Here is a 27,843-nt window from a genome sequence, read left to right as displayed (position 1 = left end):
TCTTCTTCCTATCTTGGGGATGAAAATTACTTTAGCAATTCTCCATGAACAGGTTCCTTGCAGTCAGCCAGTCTGAGCGATCTGCCCTACGCATGACCGAAGCCGGGGTTAGGTCAGCTTGAACTGTCTCCGGGAAGTGCGTTTGTAGGAGTGTTTCCGCCCTCTCCTCCGCGCTTGTCGTATAGGTCCTGTCCTGTCTTTTTAAGGATAATACTGTGTCCTTCTTACCCTTCGACATCGCCTTGTGCAGTCGGGCTGCCTCCGGGGTCGAGGACTGGACCACCCGGGGCAGATTTGTTTACTGGTGGTCGCCTTCAGTGGACAGTAGGGTCGATTCGGTATTTCTAATAGTGCGGAAAAGTTGCCTTAGTACTTCCTGATTCCAATGCAACTTTTTGTTTTGAGATCGGATTGCATCTTCAACCCGAACTTCGGCCTTGAAATTTCGGAAATTCGCCTAAAATCGTGAAATTGTCTACCTAGCGCCTGAAATACGCATCTCATGGCAAAATGTGTAAAACAAAAGTTATTTGTCACGTCATTTGCTACCGAAATGGTATATGTGATCATGGCCGTAGGACGAACCGTTCCCGAGATACAAGCGAAAAGGCGGCGCGCTACAGCGCAAGGTGAAAATCGGCTTGCGGCCACACTTCTTGACGTTGATTTCGCCGAGTGCTATCACTCACATTCATTCACCTACGCCAAAGGACACGTTCGGATAGGTCTCCACACAAATATTTTTTCATCGAGTTCCTTCACTCTTGTCGGTGATTTCGCCGAGTTCTATCACTTACATTCATTTCCCTGCGCCATACGACACGTTCGGACTGGTCTCCACATAAATATTTTTTCATCGAGTTCCTTCACTCTTGTCGTTGATTTCGCCAGGTGCTATCATGATGATGAATTTTCTCTTCCATCCTCTAAAACCAAACAAAACACACTAGTATTACAACACACTGCTTTAGCTGCCCAAAGATTTGAAGTAAGTGATAGAGCAGCGGACCTTGATTGTTTCATCGGCTTTTCTGGATGCCAAAAAAGCAGGTTTGATAACAGAGGATCAGGCTAGCTTTGTCACTGACAAATGCAAGATTAGTCGGGCAAAAAAGTGTTGGTGTTAAGCTCCAGAACACCGAAAGTATTGACTCCGTATATGGGCTGTATTTTGACGGCCGCAAAGACAATACACTTACACAAGTCAGCGAAGGTGAAAAGTACTACCGCGACACTGTCAAAGAGGAACATATTTCTCTTATAGCGGAACCTGGTTGTCATTACTTTGGCCACGTCACTTCTCCTTCCGGGTCAGCTGAGGATGAGACGCAAGCTATATGGCAACATTTATAAGACAATTCAGTTGATGTGGAACATCTAGAAGTTGTCGGTGCTGATGGCACCAACACGAACACAGGTTGGAAAGGTGGAATCATTCGGAAACTAGAAGAAAGAATAGGTAGGCCATTACAGTGGGTTGTTTGTCTTCTACATTTCAACGAACTTCCATTCCGTGCTCTTTTCGAACACATAGATGGTGTCTCAAAGAGTCCAAATACATTCTCCGGCGACATAGGTAAACTGTTCCCTTATTGTGTGAAGTTGCCTGTTGTCAAATTTGAAAGTTTTCCATCCTGCCAATTACCTTCTGAGGTTATTAATCCGACCCAACTTAGCACAGACCAAGCTTATCTCTATAAAATATCAGAAGCTGTTATTTCCGGTCAATGTTCTTCAGATTTAGCGTCGATGCATCCAGGTAACATGTGCAAATCTCGCTGGCTCACCTGTGCAAATAGAATTCTGAGATTATACATTTCTACTGACAAACCAACAAAGGAAATAAAGATTTTGGCCAAGTACATACTTACAGTTTACTCACCTTTGTTGTTCTCAATAAGATTCAACAGTTCAATCAAAGATGGCTCGCGCCATCTCTATGCTGCAATTCAAAGGTCGAGATACTTACCCGATAAACTGCGCAAGGTTGTCGATTCATCCATTCAACAGAATGCTTTCTTTGCTCTTCCAGAAAACATTCTCCTTAGTATGATGACTGACGAACGGATAGAAGTCAGAAAGTTGGCCCTTGACCGTCTTCTGGCAGCCAGAGAAGCAGAGTCTGACACCATAAATGGAAGAGTTAGATGTAATAAAGTGCCAAAGCTGAATTTCAAAGCTAATACTTATTACGATATGATTAACTGGAAGACTATTACCTTGACTGTTCCACCAGTTCTTTGTTCAGTTTCTAACGAAGAACTCATAAAAGGGCTGTCGGCAGACACTGCAGAGGTATGGAAATTTAGTGAATTCCCCTCTCACACCGTGGCAGTCGAGAGAATCGTCAAACTGGTGACAGAGGCATCTTCTAAAGTTATTGGCCCCCAATCTCGTGATCTTTTTATACGCTCTACACTGAAATCTAGGCAACAAGTGCCAAAGTTTAGTACAAAATCTGATTTTATCAATAAATTTGACACAGATTCAGACTAAAACAAGCCTGACATATTGGTTGGGTTGGGCTTGGGAGGAACCCGAAGAGCAGCTACCTCCACGCGGTGGGTTCTGGGTGACCAATACAGGTTAGCTGAAAGCTGCAACAATTTTGACCTTGCGCTGTGGCCCGCCGCCTTTTCGCTCGTATCTCGGGAACGGTTCGTCCTACGGCCATGATCACATATACCATTTCGGTAGCAAATGACGTGACAAATAACTTTTGTTTACACATTGTGCCATGAGATGCGTATTTCAGGCGCTAGGTAGACAATTTCACGATTTTAGGCGAATTTCCGAAATTTCAAGGCCGAGGTTCGGGTTGAAGATGCAATCCGTTCTCAAAACAAAAAGTTGCATTGGAATCAGGAAGTACTAAGGCAACTTTTCCGCACTATTAGAAATACCGAATCGAAAAAAGTCCGGAATCGACCCACCCTAGTGGACAGGCACAGTGGTAGGCGTCCATAATGGACTGGTTTATGGCACTTAGTCTACTCTCCAGCCCAACTGTGGTGGACCTATCATCCGCCTGCTCCACTCCACTTATGCTCCTACTTAGATTTTCTCTGAAGATACCCCAGTTTGCATTTCTCGGGGTACGAGTGGGAGGTCGGTCCCCGACTGTCACCCTCAGAACAAAGCGAATGAGCCTGTGATCTGACAGTGAGGGTTCTTTTGAAACCCGCCACTGCGAGATCAGCCCAATCATGCTGTCGTTGCTCAGGGTAATGTCTAGGACCTCTTTCCGAACACTGGTTACGAAGTTTGGCTCACAACCTACATTCTCTATGTTCATATTATTACTAAGTAAAAATTCTAGAAGTGACTCACCCCTCACGTTACAGTCCGTGCTGCCCCGTTCCGTGTGATGCGCATTGGCATCGCAACCTATGGTTAGGGGCAGATTGTTGGCCTTACAATGCTCCACCAGTTTAAGTATCGATGGGGGGGGGGGGGTGCCGTGGCTGTCTCTCCCGGAAAATATGCTGATGCGAGGACGAAGTCCGCCTTTATCTGTACGGCCACCAGATCTTGCGTTAGAAACTCTGAAATACAGAAAAAATCTATATCGGCTCTAACGACTACACAGGAACGGGGTCTCTCGCTAGAGAGATCCCAGATTACCTTGCTCTTTCTTGTGTTGAGGCCTCTTACCTCTCCTCTGAACACCAAAGGTTCCTGGATTAAGATGATGCCCAGGTTATCCGAAATGAACATCTTCACGATGACCGCCGAGGCTGCCGATGCGTGAAGGAGGTTCACCTGAGCCACCTCCATGCCGGTACTGGAGATTATAGTACGGGTTCGAAGAGAGACAGGTCCTCGCCTCAATCCCTCCATCGACCTGCATCTCCAACCCTTCCAGGAGCTCTTGGGTGGATGCCAACATGCCTTCCTGCACTTTGGGGATCTCATTGCTGCTCTTCACTTCTGCGGCGGTGGTCGCAACCTGCCCAGCCGAAATTTGTCGTTGGTGGGCTCGTCTCGCCCACACGAAACCACAGCGGCAGTCGCTTCATGCGCTGCTGGGCGGGTTACGGGTGGAGCTGGTGCTGCGGTCGTCTCCGTAGAAGGTTCTTGGCTCGTAGACGTAGTCTTGGGCCTCCATGGCCTCATGACGATCTTGCCGAAGCGGAAATTTAACCTGAATCCTTTCTGCCGGATGTACTTATAGGACTCATCGTCCATCGTTATGTTGAGGTTCCACCCAGAACCCTCAACTTTGCTTGCTACGACCTTCCACGCCGAGGTACTTAAACCTTCATTCCTTACCAGATTGAGCGCGATGTCGTAGCTTTTGTCTGCGCTTCTAGGGAAGAACGCCACCATGCTGTGTAGCTGTGGAATCTCGTCACCCCTTATTACAAACAGGGCCGGACCCTTCCAACCTTCTAGCCTTGATATGATCCCTTGTAGCCAGGTGGTCGACTTTTCATTTTGGCAGTCAACCAGCAGCATGCCACCCTTGAAAAATATGCCGTTAAAGTCGCCGGTGAAGCCTATGCCGACAGACAGGGCATCCACTATGCAGTCCTGGAGAGCCGTCAGTTGTTCGGATCCCAGGGCCTCCGCCGGGTAGTTGCCGGGCCAACACAGCCATCCGAATGCTGCTCACAGCCTCTGCGTATTTGCGCCAACCACTGGTTGGGGTTAGAGCGCTTTCCACTGGCATCCTGTGGTTTGTCCTCTCCTACCCTCTTTGGTCTACGTGGCTCCTGAGGTGTTATTTGGCCACTCTCCTCCATTCTAGGTGCCTCTTGGGGTGCCGTCCTTGCTTCGCTCCGTCCTTCTAGCGAGGCAGCGTGAGATCGGCGACGCCTTCGATTTCTGCGCCTGGTTGCCGCCGATCCACCGTTGGCACCTGTGCGCTGTGCATTGTTGGGAGAGGGGTTGTTCCCACTGCTCCTACTCAGAGCCCGCTTTTCAGCTGACTCTGGTGTCATGCCGTCCTCCAGGAATCTTAGGTACCACTTAAGAGTGGCTCCGCTCATTCTTGCTCTACGAGGATCGCCATGACCTCCTGGCTGTCCTGGCTCCGGGGTACGTGAAATGTTCCCTCGTTGCCTTCTTCGTTTACGTTCACCCTTTGATTCCACTTTCGGGAAACCACCCTCCTCTCTGCAGTCGATCCTGCTCGAGTGGGTTCCGGGGGCAGCATTTGCGCGATTTACCGTGGTCTTTATTGACTCACTACGCTGTGTACCGCTGCCGGAGGGCACATCGTCGTCGTCGCGAGCGTGCTCCTCGAAGAGTGCTCGATCTTCAGGCGACAGGGCATCCAGGAACCTAAACTTTCTTCTAGCTCCTGGGCCACTCTTGCTTGCGGTACTGCTGCTGCTGCTGCTTCTGTCTGTTGCTCCGATTTTTGTTGTTGTTGTTTCGGTTGTCGTTGTTGTTGTTGCCGTTGTTTGTTTGTTGTTTTGTTGTTGTTTTGTTGTTGTTCCATCTTGTTCTTACGACCGTTTGGCCCGTGTTGTGGGCCTCCCGGTCTAGTCTTCGAAAGTGGAATCCAGAAGTCCGCTGCGCCAGAGCCCCTTGACGCAGTAAGGCCACCGTTACTTCCCAAGGCGGCCCGGTGTTGGGAAGGCTCCGTACGAATACAGCGGAATTTACCTCCTGGCTGCAAATCATCCAATGTGCATAACACCCTGGATTAGGAGGTGGTAGCTCTTGGTCGCCGCGCACATGCGGCCTCTGCCATCCCCCAGGGGAGATGCTAAGCAGCATCATCCCTGGTGAATGGGAGATGCCGTGCTGTGCTGCGGTTTAAGCCCCTGCACCACGACAGGGTGCCTACCATTCGCAGAGGTTTTGTTCCTTGTTCCGTAGTTGTTGTTGTTCCGTAACAGTTTACCACTGTTTGTGTCAAAGCTATTTCTTAAAACACCAATAAAACTAACGGTAAATACATTTTTGCTCTATCCTATTCGTAAGGGCTACGAAAAGCCCGAGAAGTGACATAATAGAAACACGCGGACTGTGCAGTGAAAATAGCTTAAAAATTATCTCTTATAATAAATTAAATTGCAATATTAAATCGTGCTTAATCCCCATAAATTAAAATGTGTGTTGAGAATAAAGATATATGTTATATAACAAAGTTGTTTTTATGTAATAATATGTTGTTTTATTATTTTAAAACAATTGCTTTATAAGTGCCCTTTTGAGAGGTATGTTTTTCTTTATACATCGATTTCAGATATACAAAAAGTTGTGATCCCAGTCTCACCCTCAAATGAATCAAGTTTTTTTATATTAGTTAATGTTTTCTAAGTCTATGCTATTGTTTTGAGCTGCAACTTTTTGCAACTTTCTTTGTTATTCATGTTATTCTAATGTTTTGTAATTTTTTGTATGTACATACGTGTAGGTATATTCGTGCATATTTTATAGTTTTTTTATGTTTTTCTTCATCATACATATATACACATACTGAGCTTTGGTTTTAATTTTATCATTTTCTCACTTTTATCAAAAGTTTGTTTTATACGAACTTTTATTTAAGCACACCATATCATATCATATATTTGGTGTTTAGAAAACGTGTGAAGAAATATCACTTATCACCGAAGCAAATTTAATAAAGCTTCAGTATCTACTTATTAGAAGTTTCGTTAACAAAAAACTTGATATTAACTTTATACCCTGCTATGATAACATTTTAAACGTAAAACAGTTTTCCTGAGCAAATAAAGGTCTCACAATCTGATGTTGAAGTTGAGATAAAAGAAATTATTGCATCACATAGCCTCACAAATGTAATTAATGAACGGAATGAGCCCTCTAATTACCTATTATCAATAGGAATATGTGGCTTTGATGGCAATTCCGGTCAGAGGGAATATAAGCAGAAATTTGAAAATAATAATTTGGAATACAATAATTTATTTGTCACGACATATGTCCCTGTACAATTGCTAATAAAATCGCAAAATGATGAAGAGCACAAGTAAATTTAGAAAAACTGCAGCCCTTCGTCCACCCGCTATTGCCGTCCTGTTCAAATTCGATTTCAAAAGGAATTAAACCCTAAATGCACTAGATTTGGGCTAGATCCTGCAAAGGAATTTATTTCGAAATATTCCTGGTATTATCTTCCTCCGTCAGTCATAACATCGCTCCCGATGTTATTCAATATACTACACCAGTTTATATTGGAGAGCTCTGATAAGAATGTGCTGAGTTAAGCAATAATGACGTGAAGATGTATCGACTCCATCATACACGAGAGAACTAACGGATTGCTACAAATTAGGACTTGCTAAGCCGATTGCTTTTGAGCTTAGATCCTTTCATCACCAGTCAAAGAAACTATCATGCAAAAGTAAATCAATTCTATTAAAATCAATTTTTGATTTAGTTGAATAATATTAAAAAAAATCCTTTTTTTGTTTATCAACTTTTTTAATTTAATATAGTTAATTAAAATTTGTTGCCATCGGAAGGTGGCGGAGTGGGACACGGGAGGGAGACGAGGGAGATTTTAAAAAGCTTTGGCAAAAGTTTAACTTTAATACAGGCAGTGGAAGTATTTTTGGCCGCTGATTCCATAAAGGCCGACCACTGTGCGTTGGTTTGCTTTTTATTTTCTTTGGATTTTTTATTTTGGTTTTTCACATAGATATATTTATTTTATACCAATATGTGTTAAGCTTCGCGGCCGTGTAGCTTAATAATTTTTTTTGTGGTGGTTATTGTGCGGAGGTTATTATATGTGTACGCGATGGCTGCCAGTAGGGATGGTAAACTCGATTCCCATTCTACTCGAGAATCGAGTTTTCTCGTAAAATAATCGATTTTTCGTAATCGAACTTCAGTAGTCGAAGTCGATTAAGAATCGATACTTGACATTCGAGTAGAATGGGAATCGAGTTTGCCATCCCTACTGAGAATGTACCAAGCAAAATAGGCGCCATCAGTTCAGACTGGTATTGATAGCTGCACCAATGTAAAAAGGAAATCACGTCTTATTAAATCAGCGGTCAATACCAAAAAACTTCTACCAGGCACGCCAAATGGTAAAAAGCCAGAAATTTTTGATGGAAACAGATTTGCCTTACTGAGCAAAGACCCTAACGACGATGCAAAAGGTACCACCGAAACTCCTATTTGCGTGAGCGTAGCTCAAATGCGCTTGTTTTCAAAATAAGCAATATACACTCAGCGAAAAAAAAACCCACGCACTATACAGAGTGCTTTTATATAGCGCAAAACTTGGATTCATATTATTCTAAGATAATCAGTTTTCTTTGAGGGTCAACCACTTTTATTTAGTTTATGTTTCAAGCATTTTTATATAAAAAACTTATAGTTTAACACTTGTTATAGATAAAAATGTAAAAACACACACATAACAGACCACAGAAGTAAATTTTGTTATGAACAATAATGTAATTTTTAAACAAGTTATTTACATATTTTATGTTTTATATGATTTTTATTTAGCATTAGAATACCTAACGAATGCAAATAACATATTTTGTATAAAAAAAATTCTTAGTATTTTGTAGAACATCCCCTCCGCCTAATAACCTCCGATATTTGTTTAGGTATTTCTTCATTCCGCCCAGCTTCAACAATGTTTTCTATTTCTTTTCGACTTTTTAGACGCTTTTCCCTTATCATTTTGACCACCATTTTGCCCAAATAATGCCAGAAGTTCTCAATTGGATTGAGATCTCAACTGTTTCCTGGCCACGTGAGAGATTTTATTCCATAAGAGTCTTTTTGTTTTGAAACTTTTAAATGTTTGTAATAAATTACTAAAAAATATATTTCAATATTTTTGTGCTTTGTTTACCGCTTTGGCTCTATGACAAGGGGCTGAAATATCCTGAAAACAAACTTTTTGGGCGTATTCGGACAGCTGTTCAATAGTTGGCAAAACGCCTTCTCTCAAAATTCCAATTTATATTTCGGAATTCACAGATCTTTTTAGAATAATTAGCGGCCCAACACCAAACTTGGTTACAGCTCCCACACCATTAATAAGGCGAATGCTTTACGGTGGGCCAAACACAGTCTTCCAAAAAACGCTCCCCTTTTCCTACGACGCACTGTGGCATTTCCGTCGGGTTCCAACAAATTAAATTTCGATTCATCGGAAAAAATAACATTTCCCCAATCTGATGTAGTCCAAGTTTTGTGTAAAGTTACCCACACTAGTCGGTATTTCTTCATTCGTATAATGAGAAGTGGCTTTTTGGCTCGGAGGTCGTGCTCGGAATGCAAGATTATTCAGCACATTTTGTATAGAACTTGTAGTGATTTTTACTCCGGTGGTTTCGTAAAATGTTGAATTGATTGTTTCAGCATGTTGAAAGCGATCATTAATGCACATCCGTTTAATTTGTCGTTTTTTACGAGGTTTTACTGTTTTCCGACGTCCACTGCCCTTTTTTTCGAGCTATTCAATTAAAATACGTATAATTTTTAATTATAATACACACGTTCCAATCTCTTATGCCCATTTAACGAGCCTTTTGGCCTTTGGATAATTTATTTTATATAAAGCTACGATTTCTGCTTTCATTTTTGTTGTCAACTTTATTAGTTTTCACAACTAATCCAAAAGAAGAAACCGCAAATTCTGTAATAAACACATGCGGACGTTAACGGTTTTAAAAATAACGGTAAAATAATGTAGTCACATGGTAAAACAGCTAAATGAGACAAATAGTGAATTTTGAGCAAATAGTGACAGTTCAAAATAGGAATATTAGAAAATTTTCGACTGCGTGAGTTTTTTTTCGCCCTGTGTAATAGGCACATACAATTTTCACATTGTGCCCTTGAAAAAAGATAACATAGATGAAACAAAAATTCAAACATGCATTGAAAAAAGTTTCATGGGTATTGTAAAATTCTTATCAAATCATAACAAGAATTACTACTCTTACCAACTGATGATGTCTAAAGATCAATTTGTGTTTATAAAAGAGATAGAGTCTTCGGTAGACTCTACGTTAAAGAAGCATTAGAAGAATGTGGTTCTAGTATTAAATCAGCAGTAAATATTTTTACCAGAAATAAAATCCCACAACTAATGTTTAAAATAGAATTGATGCCAAATTCTAGCCAACTTCAGAAAAACAAAACACATCCCGTTTACAACCTAAAATATCTGCTCTACCGCAGAATATCAGTTGAGGAACCATATAAAAAATGGTCCAGTACAATGCACAAACTGCCAAGAGTATGAACACACGAAATCATACTGCACCCTACGCAGTATCTGCGTGGTGTTGGTGATTTACATCCCACATCCAAATGTACTCTTAAAAAAAAAGGATTTAAAGAAAAAATTTAGCAATTGTGGAGGAAATCACACTGTATCACCTGTATACTTAAGTAAGACTTAAAATCGAAACAGTGTGTCGGAATTCAAGCACATCGCAACCAAATGTTAAATAATCCTTCTAATGAACATATTGAAATCCCATTCCATATTTCAAAACCAGTAAATCTTAACCTTTAACTGCGGACGTGACAAATTTATAACACTACTAGCTCACCCCGCAGCCGTTGTCCTGCGTGAAATTATGTGCTTTGAAATGAAAAGACAAAAATTCATATTTTATTGATAATCATTTATTTGCTATTTGTCTACATTTCTTTCTTCAATGTAACGCAGCTTGATAAACAAAATTTTTTTGGTTTCTGTTCCGGTGCGTAAATGTACAGAGAAGATGGTTTTCCAACTCTTGAGCACGCCACGTATATCTGGCCGTGTGAAAAACATAGCATTTCCAAATGTATGCCACCCACTATGCGACTATCCTGTTGATCGTCATTTTAAATTCAATTTTCACTGGAAACGGAATACTTTTGAACTGAAATGGCAAATCGTTAGACCTCAAAAGAAATCAGTAGAATCAAGCATTCTGCCCCTTATATTTGATAGGTGCGTCACAATCAGATTGTGATGATGCGGTGGCATACCAGGCCTCTCCAAAGAATTTAGAAATTCCACTGGTAATTCACGGTGTCGTCTTCATTGTCAAGACGATCGATCGATTTGTATGTCCGCAAGTCCCCTGGAATTTCATTTTGAATTTTCCAGTTTAAGTCAACAACATAGGTATTTGTGGCAGCTAAGGTTGCCCGTACACTCAAGGAATCGTACTTACGACAATTTGGCCAATGCTCGCATAAACATTCGTGATGAGTCCATCTTTTGTGAATTGATAAACGGCATATGGGATTGATATCAGACCACGGGAAGTATCAACCAGTATTGACCCATTTCCAATTCTTAGCGTATACAATATAAAATGTCTTCGGCAATGTAATTTTTGGTCGTATCCCATAACTCGGATTTGAAGGCTGATCATCGCGAAATGTGTGCGAACTTCAGTGGCATTCGAAGTAGCCATCGTATCATCTTTCGTTTGATTCCAGTGATCATCAATTGCAATTGTAATTGCTGGCTTGCTTCTCAAAAAGTTGCATACACCATACCATTCATAGTATGCAATAACTCAAATGAATTTTAACCGCGTACATTAATCAATAGCAACCGAAGGTAGAAACAATCGTCGTTTTTCGGGTGGATTGTGTAAGTTCGTAAAGTTTTCACTGAATAATTTTCAATAATTTTTCTTTTGAATAGCCGGAATAAAAAAGCAAGCGACCGAAATTGAACTATTCAACTATTCAAATAATTACAAAACAAACAAAAATTGAAAAAAATACGTTTATGGAAAAAAGTTACTTTTTGGAATTATCCAATTTGCCGACTTTTCATGAAAAGTATAAGATATTTTTATTTCTAAACCTTCCTTGATCCACAACGAACAATCTTTTAAAATTCCATCAATATTGGTTCAGCCGTTCTCTTAGCGTTACTAACGAACAAACATTCATTCGTTTGTATGAGAATAAGAAAAGGGCTGTTTTTAGGGGTTTTTCGGCAATTATTCGAAGTTTTTTCTCCGCAGAAACCATCCCTGAACCTCAACGAACATTTTAAAAAAAGAATTATCAAATTTGGTTCAGTCGTATGAAAGTTATGAGCGTACATACATTTTGGCGATTCATTTTTATTTATATATGTAGATGTAGATAAGGGACGCGTAGTCTCACAGGCTACTACTTTCAAAGTAATTTTTTGTTGTAAAAATCAATTGAAATATTTTAATACTCTGTTTATTTTTAACCATTGGTATGTAATAAAGTATCGAACTAGTTTTAACCAGCGGCTTTATTATGAAATATTAAAAAAAAATACAATGAACACTTAATGGTACTTTTGAGCCGTAATTGACTCGAGATCAATAATTTTCAATTTAATATACCTAAAACGAATAATACGTAAAATTTAACACTTTTCCCTTAATTTATAATATAGAAAGAAACAAAAAAAACTATTAATACTTCTGAAAACAAAAAATAAAAATTCTGACAACGTCTCAATTTGGCATAAATTACTGGCAATGTTTGCACAAGGGGCGAGAACATTGTAAGCATATGGGTTTGCAACACCCGACACACGTATGAACTGTCATTCTGTGCAATTTAGGTGGACAAATACTGCATACCCTTCGTTTTCCTTGACTAGTTTCATGACTTTGGATATCATCTTCAACCATATCGTCACCCAGCACTCGCTTTATCATTAACCACAACTCCCTCGGTAATTGACTGCAGATTACACGTCTCTGAATATGAGGAAGCACAAGGGCACGGGCTAAAGTCTTTAAGAAATCCCCTCTTTCTGTCATTTCGGGCTGATGCATGTTATACAGTATATAAGCGTTGATGCTGCTCAAATCCAGAATACGGTAGAACACCACCATTAGCCATCTTCGCGTTCGCCGGCTGCTGGAATAGATAGAACATTTTTATCTGCTTCGTCATTGCCAATTTCTTCATGACTCTCTTGCCCTGCTTCTTCACCGTGATCACTTTCATGATGCATTAAAAGTTCATTTTCAGGAATAATAAACTCTTCGAAATCGTCTTCGCTACCAGATTCGTTTGAAGCTAGCTGAAGCGAATTGATTTCCTCTTCAAATGACGGACTGCCTACACGTATCCTTTTTGTTTTAGATCGCTCAACTGAACTAGCGGTCGGGTGTTGACGTTTCTGTGTTTTCCGCCATTTTACACTAGAAAATAAAACAAAACTGTATATTTCTACAATATTTTTTCCGTATGTGAACTACGGACATGTAGCCTAACAGGCTACGTCCGATCTTTTGAGAAATATTTCTCACGTTTTTTACAAACGACGACGCATCTGTCTCCTTCTGTGGTCGTTTTACTACTAAAACAAAAGCTACTAAAACGCGGGGTTGCGGAAAGCGGGGGGAAGTGGTCAATTCCGAGAATTTGTAAAACGCGTGACGCCTGTGAGGCTACATGTCACCAGTTAAAGGTTAAAGACAGTGCTACACAAGAGAGCTATGCAAACTTGGTGAAAGGCAACAATGCACAAATGCAATTGCCCCAAAACGAATAAAATAAAATCGTTAAAACTAAGATTTTCAACCTTACCCAATATATGACACAATTTATGTCTACAATTCAAAATAGGATTCAAGAGATAATCAAAGCACAGAACCAAATGTTGCAAACTTTTTTAAGTAAAAAATTAACGTACTGAACATTTGTTTACGGAATGCAAACGATGTTAACCAACATAAATTGGAACTTACTATATTGTAATATACGTAATGTAAATAATATTGATGTTATGCTATTGCCAGAAACTCATCTTACGAATAAAAATAATTTCTCTATACCGGGTTTAAGACTCTATGTTAACATCCAGATGGAAAGGCACATGGAGTGTGCTACAGCAACATCAAAAATCGCTGCGGTGACTTAAACTTGACGACCATATACTGCCCACCTCGATTTACTTAACTGGCTAAAATATAAAAAATACGTGAGTAGTCCACATTAACGTTGAGTACAAAATAAATATACTTAAAGAAGAGCACTTAAACGTGTGGAAGAATTCAACACCGAAACGTATATAAAGAAGATGTGTCGAAATTCAAGCAAGCAAAATTCCCTTTGGAAAGCCCAAAAGTCTATGAAGCCACCAACTGGCTCCAACTTGCGAGGAAAAGGCTAATTGTTTTGCAAATCACTTAGAAAAGGTATTTCAACCTAATTGCTCAAAGAACAACTTTAAGCTGTCAATCTTACCCAACACAGCTAAAGAATTACTCGAGCCTTAAGACTTCACCTTCTGAAATTATTGGAATCATCAAAGAACTTAATCCAAAAAAGTCGCCGGGACATGATCATATTTCCCCAAAAATGTTAATTGAGTTACCAATTATTTCTATAGAACTGCTTTCTTTGCTCTTCAATGCAATTCGGAATAGCGGATAGTATCCAATTTCATGGCAAAAGTCACAATAGAATTACTTATGAAATAAGAAAAGCATTTGAGCACAGAGAGCACTGTTCCGCTATATTTCTGGACGTGGCTCAGGCGTTTGATAAGGTGTGGCATGAAGGCCTTTTATATAAACTAAAAACATTCTACCTTTACAATTCTATAAAACATCGGAGTATTATTTAAAAAATAGACAATTTATGGTAAAAGTGGGAGATTTCATATTTGATGAACGACAGATAAAGGCTGGTGTACCAGAGGGCAGTGTTTCAGGCCCGACTCATACTTACAACAGATGTACAGGAGCAGCTAATAATATAATAAGGAGGATTCTCTTGCAACCCTGTGCTAGCTGCTGGACAAATTTTAAATAGATTTTATAATTTCTATTTAACTTATAAAGAATTGTTACAGTTTTTTTGTTAAGAATGAATGCAAAAGGTGCTCCAATTCACAACAGCTATGCACAATAGTTATTTACTATAAATTGATCGGATCAGCCGATCATATATCACTAGATTCTGCAATTCTCGTGCCCTTATATATTTCGGTATAGGATTTTTGCAAACTACATACTTGCAAGAGCGAGAGAATCTCCTTAATGACTTCATCTTTTGCGGATGACACAGCTTTAGTGAGCCGTAACAAATGCCACATTATAACATAAAAAATATTAGCGGAGCACTTGACTTCTGTCAAAGCAGCAGTAAAAATTAACAATATTTTAGTACCCAAGCTAATGAAAGAGGAGGATGGAGTCATTTGTAGAAGTTCACGCAAGTGACGAAAGTTCTGTGATCGCCATTCACTTGGGAGTGGCCAGAAACGACTCTCTTACATACGGCTCAAGCAGCTCACGACTTCCTGTATCCTCCGGGTAGTCGTTTGATGGCAAGCTAAAGTGAGAAGGCGCAGGGTTGTGCGTTGGGTTTGAAACCCGCCGCAAAAAAAAAACGCACCTACTTAAAAGAAACAACAAGCCTCAGATGAGTGATCCCCCTTTTGATGACGCTCATGGCAAACGAATTAAGGACACGATTTGAAAGCATGCGCCTAGAATGTCCGGACCCTTTATTGGGAAGGTGCCGCTGCTCAGCTGGTTGATGTACTCGTTAGAGTGAAGGCTGATATCACCGACGTCCAAGAAATGCAATGGACGGTAGAGTAGGCCCTTGTGGCATTTACTACAATGGACATATAAAGGAGCACAAATTTGGTATGCGATTCGTGGAGGGAGAAAGACTCCGTCGCCGAGTACCGTCATTCACCCGATGGATAAACGTCTAGCCACAATCCGCATCAAAGCGAAGTTCTTTAACATATCACTGATCTGCCCCCACTCCCCGACGGAAGAGAAGGACGCTGTGACCGGGGCCCGTCTGTAGTACTAGATTCCAGCATTAAAAAATTCTTCAAGTCAACTGGCTGTCTCCGGATCGAAAAACCATCAACCAAATCGATAATTTTGTGATAGATGGAAGACACGCTTACGCCAACAAACACAAGAAAGGTTCGACGTCGAGAAGCTGCAATTTAACATATAGGCTAACGATTTTCTACTCGACTTTTATTCCTGCTTCCTAAGAGCACTCATCAAGAATTCGGTATAAGGGAAATGTGGGACGGCATTGCGAACTCCTTACGTACAGCTGCAACCGAAAATGTGAAATAACAGCCGGTACGACGAGGAGTGCCGTGTTGCAGCGGAGGGAAAACAGACTGCCTACCTCGCGACGTTACGATCAACTAAGACACGTGCATGGTCGGATAGATACCGAGAGTTGAAGAGAGAAGCGAGACGCATTTGCAGACCGAAAAAGAAAGAAAGAAAAGAGCTTTAAGCTCCATAAAAAGGGAGACCCCACAATCTACGCCAACTACCGTGGGATATGTCTCCTCAACATTGCATATAAGGTTCTATAGAGCGTATTGTGAGAAAGATTAAAGCCCACTGTCAACAAACTGATTGGATCTTATCAGTGTGGTTTTAGACCTGGCAAGTTAACAACCTACCAGATATTAACCATGCGCCAAATTTTGGAAAAAAACTCGTGAAAGGACAATCGACACACACCACCGTGATATTGATATCATCGGCTTCAACACCAGCGCCGTCAGTTCAGCTTTCTCCAGACTGGACAAGGAAGCAAGGCAAATGGGTCTGGCAGTGAACGATGGCAAGACGAAATATTTCCTGTCATGAAACAAACAGTCGTCGCACTCGCGACTTAGCTCTCACGCCACTGTTGACAGTCATAACTTTGAAGTTGTAGATAATTTCGTCCATCCTGGAACCAGTGTAAATACCGCCAACAATGTCAGCCTGGAAATCTAACGCAGCCAACAGGTGCTAGGTCGGACTGAGTAGCCAATTGAGAAGTAAAGCCTGCTATATGGTGCAGAGGCTTGGCCGATGACAATAACCGATGAGTCGACGTTCCGAGTTTTCGAGAGAAAAGTTCTGCGAATCATTTATGGTCCTTTGCGTGTTGGCCACGGCGAATATCGCATTCGATGGAACGATGAGCTGTATGAGTCATAGAAGTAACATTCCTTGGTATTCACGTAAAAAGAAGACTTACGTGGAGAAAACACATGGTTACCCGCCATGGAAATAAGAGCCGCAAGTCTAAATTGGATTTTAATTAAAAACTCCAAACATAGCCTAGATAGCAAATTGCTTTTATATAATGCGGTCATAAAACTGATTTGGATGGATGGCAATCAACTGTGGTCTACAACCTGTTCAAAAAATATTGATATATTAGAAAGGTTCCAATCAAAATTGCTTAGAACAATGACGTGATCACCTTGGTAGATGCGTAATGAAAGTATCAGTAAAGATCTTGGTATTCTTTTGGTTAAGAAAGAAGTAGACTACAGTATAATTAAATATATATTTAAACTCCGAGATCACCCAAAATCTCTGGCCTTAAAAGAAGAGTTATGCCTGCGAACTAAAGAGCAAAATATCCCCAAAGCAGCTACTTGATTGAGTTTGTTTAGTTTTTAAATAGATTTAAGGTTTTATAACTTATTGTTAAGCTTTAAAAACAAAAATCAGATTCAATAAATAAAGAAATATCACAAACAAAAAGAGTCTTTTTAAGGCTAACGTGAAATATATGTTATAAAACAGCACTTACAGAACCATTATAGTTATTCTCTCACGACCTTTTTTACAGAGTAACATAGATTTGGTCACGTAACGGTTGCTTGAATCACCTAATATTAATCGAGCTTGGAATCTTCATAGTCTTAATTATATCTTAATATTTTAGAGCTTCCGGTTGTCTTGTATTAAATATTTTAGAGCTTCCGGTTGGTTTTATACTGTTCTTGTCGGTCAATACCTCAAGAAACCTTAATGAAATTCTGAAAGAAACTATTTCTAACAAGTATGGAAGGGCTAAGTTCGAGTGCAACCGAACAAAGCCCGGAAAATAAATACTTTAAGGTGTAAAAGGTCAACCAGAGGATCGGAATCTAAACAGTCTTAGATATACAGACATATAATCTATATGACTCATGCATTGACCGAGAAATTCTGCATAATATTTGTTAGAAAAACGAAAATCACAACAAGATTTTATCTACCATATTTAATGTTTTTCTGGGTTTCTTTAAGGTTCCTCATACACAACCACTAATTGTATGGAGCAAAGTCAGCCGGGTGTTCGAAAATCTTGATAGTCGTTATATGGGGACTAGGGAAAGTTTACGCCCAATTGTATATATTTTAAGCATAAAAATATATTATTATGAGTAAAACATGTTCTGTAATTTTCATTGAGATAACTCTAATCTTGGCCAGTATATCCAGCATAAAGTCACTTCGAAGTCGAAACTCTTTATATTATGTGCATGCGGGCCCAAGGAAGTATAATCTATATTCAACTCATTTTTGATACCCAAAATAGGGTGGGTCGATTCCGGACTTTTTTCGATTCGGTATTTCTAATAGTGCGGAAAAGTTGCCTTAGTACTTCCTGATTCCAACGCAACTTTTTGTTTTGAGATCGGATTGCATCTTCAACCCGAACCTCGGCCTTGAAATTTCGGAAATTCGCCTAAAATCGTGAAATTGTCTACCTAGCGCCTGAAATACGCATCTCATGGCAAAATGTGTAAAACAAAAGTTATTTGTCACGTCATTTGCTACCGAAATGGTGTATGTGATCATGGCCGTAGGACGAACCGTTCCCGAGATACGAGCGAAAAGGCGGCGTGCCACAGCGCAAGGTCAAAATTGTTGCAGCTCTCAGCTAACCTGTATTGGTCACCCAGAACCCACCGCGTGGAGGTAGCTGCTCTTCGGGTTCCTCCCAAGCCCAACCCAACCAATATGTCAGGCTTGTTTTAGTCTGAATCTGAGTCAAATTTATTGATAAAATCAGACTTTGTACTAAACGTTGGCACTTGTTGCCTAGATTTCAGTGTAGAGCGTATAAAAAGATCACGAGATTGGGGGCCAATAACTTTAGAAGATGCCTCTGTCACCAGTTTGACGATTCTCTCGACTGCCACGGTGTGAGATGGGAGTTCACTAAATTTCCATACCTCTGCAGTGTCTCCCGACAGCCCTTTTATGAGTTCTTCGTTAGAAACTGAACAAAGAACTGGTGGAACAGTCAAGGTAATAGTCTTAAAGTTAATCATATCGTAATAATTATTAGCTTTGAAATTCAGCTTTGGCACTTTATTACATCTAACTCTTCCATTTATGGTGTCAGACTCTGCTTCTCTGGCTGCCAGAAGACGGTAAAGGGTCAACTTTCTGACTTCTATCCGTTCGTCAGTCATCATACTAAGGAGAATGTTTTCTGGAAGAGCAAAGAAAGCATTCTGTTGAATGGATGAATCGACAACCTTGCGCAGTTTATCGGGTAAGTATCTCGACCTTTGAATTGCAGCATAGAGATGGCGCGAGCCATCTTTGATTGAACTGTTGAATCTTATTGAGAACAACAAAGGTGAGTAAACTGTAAGTATGTACTTGGCCAAAATCTTTATTTCCTTTGTTGGTTTGTCAGTAGAAATGTATAATCTCAGAATTCTATTTGCACAGGTGAGCCAGCGAGATTTGCACATGTTACCTGGATGCATCGACGCTAAATCTGAAGAACATTGACCGGAAATAACAGCTTCTGATATTTTATAGAGATAAGCTTGGTCTGTGCTAAGTTGGGTCGGATTAATAACCTCAGAAGGTAATTGGCAGGATGGAAAACTTTCAAATTTGACAACAGGCAACTTCTCACAATAAGGGAACAGTTTACCTATGTCGCCGGAGAATGTATTTGGACTCTTTGAGACACCATCTATGTGTTCGAAAAGAGCACGGAATGGAAGTTCGTTGAAATGTAGAAGACAAACAACCCACTGTAATGGCCTACCTATTCTTTCTTCTAGTTTCCGAATGATTCCACCTTTCCAACCTGTGTTCGTGTTGGTGCCATCAGCACCGACAACTTCTAGATGTTCCACATCAACTGAATTGTCTTATAAATGTTGCCATATAGCTTGCGTCTCATCCTCAGCTGACCCGGAAGGAGAAGTGACGTGGCCAAAGTAATGACAACCAGGTTCCGCTATAAGAGAAATATGTTCCTCTTTGACAGTGTCGCGGTAGTACTTTTCACCTTCGCTGACTTGTGTAAGTGTATTGTCTTTGCGGCCGTCAAAATACAGCCCATATACGGAGTCAATACTTTCGGTGTTCTGGAGCTTAACACCAACACTTTTTTGCCCGACTAATCTTGCATTTGTCAGTGACAAAGCTAGCCTGATCCTCTGTTATCAAACCTGCTTTTTTGGCATCCAGAAAAGCCGATGAAACAATCAAGGCCGCTGCTCTATCTTCTTCTTCTTTACTGGCGTAGACACCGCTTACGCGATTATAGCCGAGTCAACAACAGCGCGCCAGTCGTTTCTTCTCTTCGCTACGTGGCGCCAATTGGATATTCCAAGCGAGGCCAGGTCCTTCTCCACTTGGTCCTTCCACCGGAGTGGAGGTCTTCCTCTTCCTCTGCTTCCCGCGGCGGGTACTGCGTCGAATACTTTCAGAGCTGGAGTGTTTTCATCCATCCGGACAACATGACCTAGCCAGCGTAGCCGCTGTCTTTTAATTCGCTGAACTATGTCAATGTCGTCGTATATCTCGTACAGCTCATCGTTCCATCGAATGCGATATTCGCCGTGGCCAACGCGCAAAGGACCATAAATCTTTCGCAGAACTTTTCTCTCGAAAACTCGCAACGTCGACTCATCGGTTGTTGTCATCGTCCAAGCCTCTGCACCATATAGCAGGACGGGAATTATGAGCGACTTATAGAGTTTGGTTTTTGTTCGTCGAGAGAGGACTTTACTTTTCAATTGCCTACTCAGTCCGAAGTAGCACCTGTTGGCAAGAGTAATCCTGCGTTGGATTTCTAGGCTGACATTGTTGGTGGTGTTTACGCTGGTTCCTAAATAGACGAAATTATCTACAACTTCAAAGTTATGACCGTCAACAGTGACGTGGGAGCCAAGTCGCGAGTGCGACGACTGTTTGTTTGATGACAGCTGCTCTATCACTTACTCCAAATCTTTGGGCAGCTAAAGCAGTGTGTTGTAATACTAGTGTGTTTTGTTTGGTTTTAGAGGATGGAAGAGAAAATTCATCATCACCATCGTTTTTCGAAGAATCAATGTGCGACGCGCTTACATTGTTGTCGTCTGTATGAGAGATTGTATGGATATATGCCAAACACAGGACATTTCTGTCTAAATTTAAATTTAGATACAGACATTTTGAGTTCTGTGTTTTGTGGAGAGAATATAAGTGATAGCACCTGGCGAAATCAACGACAAGAGTGAAGGAACTCGATGAAAAAATATTTATGTGGAGACCAGTCCGAACGTGTCGTATGGCGCAGGGAAATGAATGTAAGTGATAGAACTCGGCGAAATCACCGACAAGAGTGTAGGAACTCGATGAAAAAATATTTGTGTGGAGACCTATCCGAACGTGTCCTTTGGCGTAGGTGAATGAATGTGAGTGATAGCACTCGGCGAAATCAACGTCAAGAAGTGTGGCCGCAAGCCGATTTTCACCTTGCGCTGTAGCGCGCCGCCTTTTCGCTTGTATCTCGGGAACGGTTCGTCCTACGGCCATGATCACATATACCATTTCGGTAGCAAATGACGTGACAAATAACTTTTGTTTTATACATTTTGCCATGAGATGCGTATTTCAGGTGCTAGGTAGACAATTTCACGATTTTAGGCGAATTTCCGAAATTTCAAGGCCGAGGTTCGGGTTGAAGATGCAATCCGATCTCAAAACAAAAAGTTGCATTGGAATCAGGAAGTACTAAGGCAACTTTTCCGCACTATTAGAAATACCGAATCGAAAAAAGTCCGGAATCGACCCACCCTAACCCAAAATTACTATTGTCGGAACAGGATTCACTCTGAATTTCAATTGTATATAGTATTTCACATATTGACCGATATTTTCGACAAAAATCAACTATAGATACTGGGGTCCGCACATTCGTTACCTAGGGGCTTAAACAGTTTTAGTTGGGCTTGGTCATTTTTTGATCACAAGGTGGCATACTTTAAAAAAATTTTTGCTGAAAAATTATATCCCATTTTATTAATTATTTCGGGATTTGTGTACTGGTAGATGAAAGAATCAGGTGGAATTTTAAATTGTGTTGTATGGGACATAGGCGAGGTTTTGTTCCGATTTCGCCCATTTTCACACTGTAATATATGTAATACGAGTATAGCGGGGTTATTTTCAATCCATTTTCACACTGTCGGTAGGAATTCTCGTAGAATTCGTACTCAGGTTGTTGTAGCTTAAGTGGTTTCGGAGATATATACTTTAAACATATTAGAGGGCGGGACCATTTTTTAAAATTTGTTTCCCACAAGTGCCCATTGCTACTGCGCCAAATTACACCTTTATATCTTAATTTAGCGCTTAGTTATGGCAGTTTATAGATTTTCGGTTAATGGCTTTTTGTCGGCGTGGCAGTGGTCCGATTACGTCCATCTGCGAAATCGTAATTTGTTTGGTACTAGGGAAACCAAGGAATACCAATTTTAATCAAGATATCTAAATTTTTATTTAAGTTGCAGCTTGCACGGACGGAGAGACAGACAGTCACGCGGTCTTCAACTTTTCTCGTCATCCTGATCATTTATGTATACATAACCCGACTTGTGTATAATGATTTTTCATTATTTGAAAATGAAATTGAGATTTCCCATCCTTTGATTGAGTTTATATCCCATATATTTTATTTGAATAGTAATGAAACTTAGTGAGTCGACGACTTAAAGTAATGTATACATAAGTTGATAAATAACAAATTTAATTATAAATCATTTGGTTTCTTCGAATAATGCATATTGAATTATTTCCCATTATTTCCTCGCCTTTAATCTTTTAAAAATATGGGAGCATTGAATATTCGGTTATACCCGAACTTAGCTCTTTAGAATTTGTTAATAATTATTTCTTAAACCATTTTGACAGTAATTTGTAAATGTAATCTCACTTTGACGGTAATACTCGTAATTTGAGCCATTCAGTTGTACTACTGTGATCAAATTAAAAGGTGAATTTTTAATTTATACTTCGCGTGTTTATAGGGCCGGTAAATTGTTTTCTGTAAGTTGGTAGTACTGTAAAACTAAATATCAAAACATTCATTGGTATTTGAGATGCGAGTCGTTTTGTGAGGCTCTAAAAGTCAATTCTACGATTTTGAGGATCACTCCTTCTTCTATAAGTGTTTACAAGAATCTGTTAAAAAATGTGGTATCAGTGAAGGAAGTTTGACGAGGTCCTCTGCGTACTCTTTTGTATCGTATTCCACTCGAAAACTTCGTTGTTTCCTTTACATGTACTTTTTTTCATAGAACCAATACCCAAAGATAGGAGGCATAGAATTAACTTATGTAATGTGTAACGAATCGATTGCAAATACGACGCATAACATTTATTTTAACTCAGTTTTATAATAGTAATCAATTATATTCAAAGAATTCTCCTATTTTTTACAGAAAATATACATGTAAGTAAGTGTGTTATCTGGATTAATGCATACCACACATTACTTCTTTGGAAAATAGTACTTACATACATATGTATATACGAACAACAACATCGTGACTGACGAACAACAACGTCTGCACAGGGCATCCGTAATTATATGTACATACGTATATATATTGAAAGTACCGGGTTGCTGTGAAACAAATTGCTGTTTTCTTATATTGTATAAGCAAACCAAAAATAAATGTCACAAATTCAAAATATATGCAAATACTCCTCTTCACTTGCATCTTCCTTCAACAAGAATATAGAAAAACGGTCTCGTACAATCAGCCAAGAATCATTGCAAGAATGTGCAGTGTGTGGAGACATAGCGGTTTGTCAGCACTATGGTGTAAGAACCTGTGAGGGGTGTAAGGGATTTTTTAAACGAACAGTACAAAAAAAATCAAAATATGTTTGTCTATCGAATCAGTCATGTCCTGTTGATAGACGTCGGCGTAATAGATGCCAGTTTTGTCGCTTCCAAAAATGTTTGGGAGTAGGCATGGTAAAGGAGGTAGTTCGAACCGATTCACTTAGAGGACGTCGCGGCAGACTACCAACGAAACAGAAAGACAATGACTATTTTGGCATATATCACAATTTATCATTAATATCAACACTAGTTAATAGTCATAAGGATACAACACCCGATATATCTTGTTTGGACTATGCAACATATTCAGAACCGCCACATGTAAACTCGCCGCTCATCGTAAGAGAATCAGAAAATGTTCGAAAATTTTACCTAATATTGAACAGCTCAGTAAAAAGGATTGAGCAGTTTATTTATAGAATACCCGGCTTCAGTGAATTGTGTGAAGCCGATCAGGAATTACTTTTTCAATCAGCTTCATTAGAAATGTTTGTTTTGAGATTATCATATCGTACCAATTCCAACGACTCGAATATAGTTTTTTGTAATGGTATGATAATGCATAAGACTCAATGTGAACGAGTTTTTGGAGATTGGCTCTTTAACATTTTGGAGTTTAGTAAACAATTAAAAAACTTAGAGATGGATATTACTTCTTTCGTCTGTTTATGTGCACTCGCTGTTATGACAGGTAAGCAAGTTAAAAATTTAATGATTTTACATCTAATTAAGTTAGCCAAATACTTTTTGAGTCACTTCGTTCACATTAGACCCAGGCTTACTTTAGTTAAGGTATACATTTGCTAACTATTTACATGACATGATAACTATGTTAAGAATGAAATACAGTGAAAGCTCTCCTCGCGGACAGCTCTCTTAAGCGGACACTTTTTTATTCAAAGTGTCATTCGAATGAAAAATGCCGATCATAATAGGCAAACTTATGAAAATGTAAGCAAATTTTTTTAAAATGTTTTTTATAATTTTTAGTAATAAAGAACAAAAAAAAAAGAAACGAACGAATGGAATATCTCATTAAACATTAAAAGTAAAAATTATTGATATGAACAAATTTTTTGTATTTTAGTTTACATTAAAAATAAAATTATTGACTACTTATCCCGCACTCACCTTTTAGCTCACCACAAATTTCCCGTAAATTGCGAAATGAAATAATGTATTTGTTTGTGCACGCGTGTTCCAATAGGGTTTTATTAATTTAAAATTTACAGCTGTTTAATAATAATTTTGGGGACGGTTGAGGTATAACAAGGTTTTATTAAATAATTTAAAATCCACAAGTGATAATGATGTTAGGATTTCTAGGACGGTATATGCCCAATAGGGTTTGATGAAAAAAAACGGAAACTTCCCGAAATATTGAAAATTGTATAAACTGATGATTTCGGCGGCGTGGGAGATGCGCAAAAATATACCGATCGTTGTTGATGTCGATAACCAACTGAACTGCAACTCTTCGTCCGTTCCCTTTTTCGCTTTGGTAAGGGGGCGGTGTCATATGCTGAATACAATGCTCGCGACACGACATGGCACGACGACAGTGAACTGAAAACGGCGTTGTGCATACACATGACAACACAGCTCTCCATTTTGAATGTACACAATTTCATTGTGGCCATACTAATACCCTGCACTTCAATGAAATTTTAATATTTTGATCAAAGTGAATTTTTTTATGTAAAAAATAAGTAAATAGGTAAATTTATTTGTTTTAAATTATCAATTGTTATTACAAATGGTAAAATAGAGCTATAATAGAGCTATTTTATGCTTTTACTGAAGTTATACTTCTTATACGAGTTCGGAAAAGGTTGCGTTAAATGCAAGTTGCGCAACCTTGCTCAATATGAATTTAATGTAACTTGTCTGCGAAGATGTTCGAGTAGCAAGGAAAGCGGTGACAATCGGCGATCGTTTCTTTCGGCACAGCTCGGCTTTTCTACCAACAAGACAATGTTGCCATGCTGTTGTTGTTTTTGTAGAACAATGTTTCAATTTTCGGTTGGTGACATATTCACATGTGTGCGCATATGTATGTTTGTATGCTTGTCCATTAATGAAGTTATACTTCTTTTTCTTTCGTTTGCCTTTCATTTCTGCGAATTCTCAACTATTTTATGTGACTTTTGTTTGAAATACTCTGCGTTGGCCTTTGAAAAATTAAGACTATACTTCACAGAAACATTTCTGTGTGTCTTCATTTCCATTTCATTTTGAGAATCGACCCGCGATGACGAGGTTTATCGTTTAATCTGACAGCGTGAGGTTTAAGAAGTTCATTTCTAATTTTGTCTTGTGACATATTAGAAATGATGTTTCTTCGAAAATCGTTCGCTTACAACGGATAAAACGACTTCTGAGTGGTGATTTTAATGAATAAATTCCTTTTGGTTGAAATACTCTGCGTTGGCCGTTGAAAAGTTAAGACTATACTTCTCAGAATCATTCTTTCCTTTTATTTCTTCAAAAAAAATTAATGACCTTCAGAAATATGCATATTTGCATTATTTCGTTGTCATTTCCATATTCGTAGCAATAGAATTTCTATGGCATAAGTAAAGTATACATACACTCATATGAGCATGTGCAGATACACAAGATAGGATAGAAGATGTATGCCTTTTAACATCGTATACTATACAAATAAATATTTTTCTTACTAATAGAAATTAAATTTATCACAGCAATATACATAATATACATATACATAATACAGCGGAGAATACCCCCGTGCCCACTCCGCAGTCCATTTTGGACCCGTCGGTATAGACTGAGGTGGTACCCTCCTCTGCAATTGAACCTCTTTTCCATTCTCGTCTAGATGGTATCCTCACCTGGAAGTGTCTATTGAAAAGCAGCTTTGGGAGAATGTAGTCTGATTTATTAATAGTGAGCTTGTTTAGAATTACACTATGTCCGTAGTTCTGCTGATTCCAACCTCCCAATTCTTTTATTCTTATCGCCGCAATAGCTGCTGTTTTTTGAATAAAAATGTCCATTGGTAGTTGATGCAGGATCACATTGAGCGCATCAGTCGGACATGACCTGATTGCGCCCGTAACACCCGCACATGCTGCTCTTTGTATTCCATTTAATTTTCTAATGTTGTGCTGTTTGTTTACCGCTGGCCACCATACCAGAGCTCCATATGTGAGTATGGGTCTTAAGACCGCCGTGTTCATCCACATGATTATACTTGGTTTGAGGCCCCAATTCTTGTTGACGATTTTCTTACAAGTATAGTAGGCCATGTATGCTTTGTTTATTCTTTTTTCTATATTTATTTTCCAGGACAGTTTGGCGTCAATCTCCACCCCAAATACTTAGCTGTTGGGGATAGAGTGAGTGTTGTGCCGTTTAGTACCGGAAGTTGAAACTGAGGTATTTTGGTTCTGCTAGTGAATAGCATCAGTTCTGTTTTGTTCGGGTTAACTCCTAGACCATTGCTTTTAGCCCATAGGTTTAACCTACGAAGTGCTCTTTCCATAATCTTGCTGACTGTTGAAGGAAACATACCTGATACCAACAACACTATATCGTCTGCATACGCTACTGCTTTCACTCCTCCACCGTTTAATTGGAGGAGTATTTCGTTCAGCGCTACAACCCATAGAAGCGGAGAGAGGACCCCCCCTTGAGGCGTCCCTCTACTCACATAACCATTGGTTCTACCAGTTTCTGCAGCATTATGGGCATAATCCCGTCAGGACCTGCCGCTTTAAATGGTGCACAACTATTTATGGCATATTTGATTTTCCTTTTGTCTACTATTTGGCTTCGATAGTCAGCCGCGTTCACCGGTGGTTCCGGTTGAACCCTCGTTGAAGGTGTTTGCTGACTCACGGGGAAGTGTGTTGCGATTAGTACCTCCAGAGACTCTTTTGCCGAGGAGGTCCAATCACTTCCCTCCGCCCTAATGTAGGCAGTATTAATATGGTCTTTGGATAGCATTTTACTCAGCCTAGCGGCTTCTCTGCAACTTTCAATCGATGTGCA

At 39.7% G+C, this 27,843-nt stretch overlaps 3 protein-coding genes and 1 pseudogene across 4 annotated transcripts in view; all 4 read left to right on the top strand.

Moving 5' to 3' along the window:
* Positions 1-27,843, top strand: part of LOC125780334 (uncharacterized) — a 386,491-nt gene that overhangs the window by 5,626 nt on the left and 353,022 nt on the right. The window lies entirely within an intron of this gene.
* The window catches only part of LOC125775357 (uncharacterized), a 322,796-nt gene that overhangs the window by 156,722 nt on the left and 138,231 nt on the right, over positions 1-27,843 (top strand). The window lies entirely within an intron of this gene.
* LOC125775396 (uncharacterized) overlaps positions 1-27,843 on the top strand; it is a 151,365-nt gene that overhangs the window by 74,757 nt on the left and 48,765 nt on the right. The window lies entirely within an intron of this gene.
* LOC125775880 (small nucleolar RNA U3) lies at positions 26,010-26,212 on the top strand (annotated as a pseudogene).

The sequence above is a fragment of the Bactrocera dorsalis genome, chromosome 1, assembly GCF_023373825.1.
Source record: "Bactrocera dorsalis isolate Fly_Bdor chromosome 1, ASM2337382v1, whole genome shotgun sequence".
Classification (NCBI taxonomy): domain Eukaryota; kingdom Metazoa; phylum Arthropoda; class Insecta; order Diptera; family Tephritidae; genus Bactrocera; species Bactrocera dorsalis.
The sequence above is the reverse complement of the archived record's forward strand: the minus strand, read 5'-3'. Positions and strand labels throughout refer to the sequence as shown.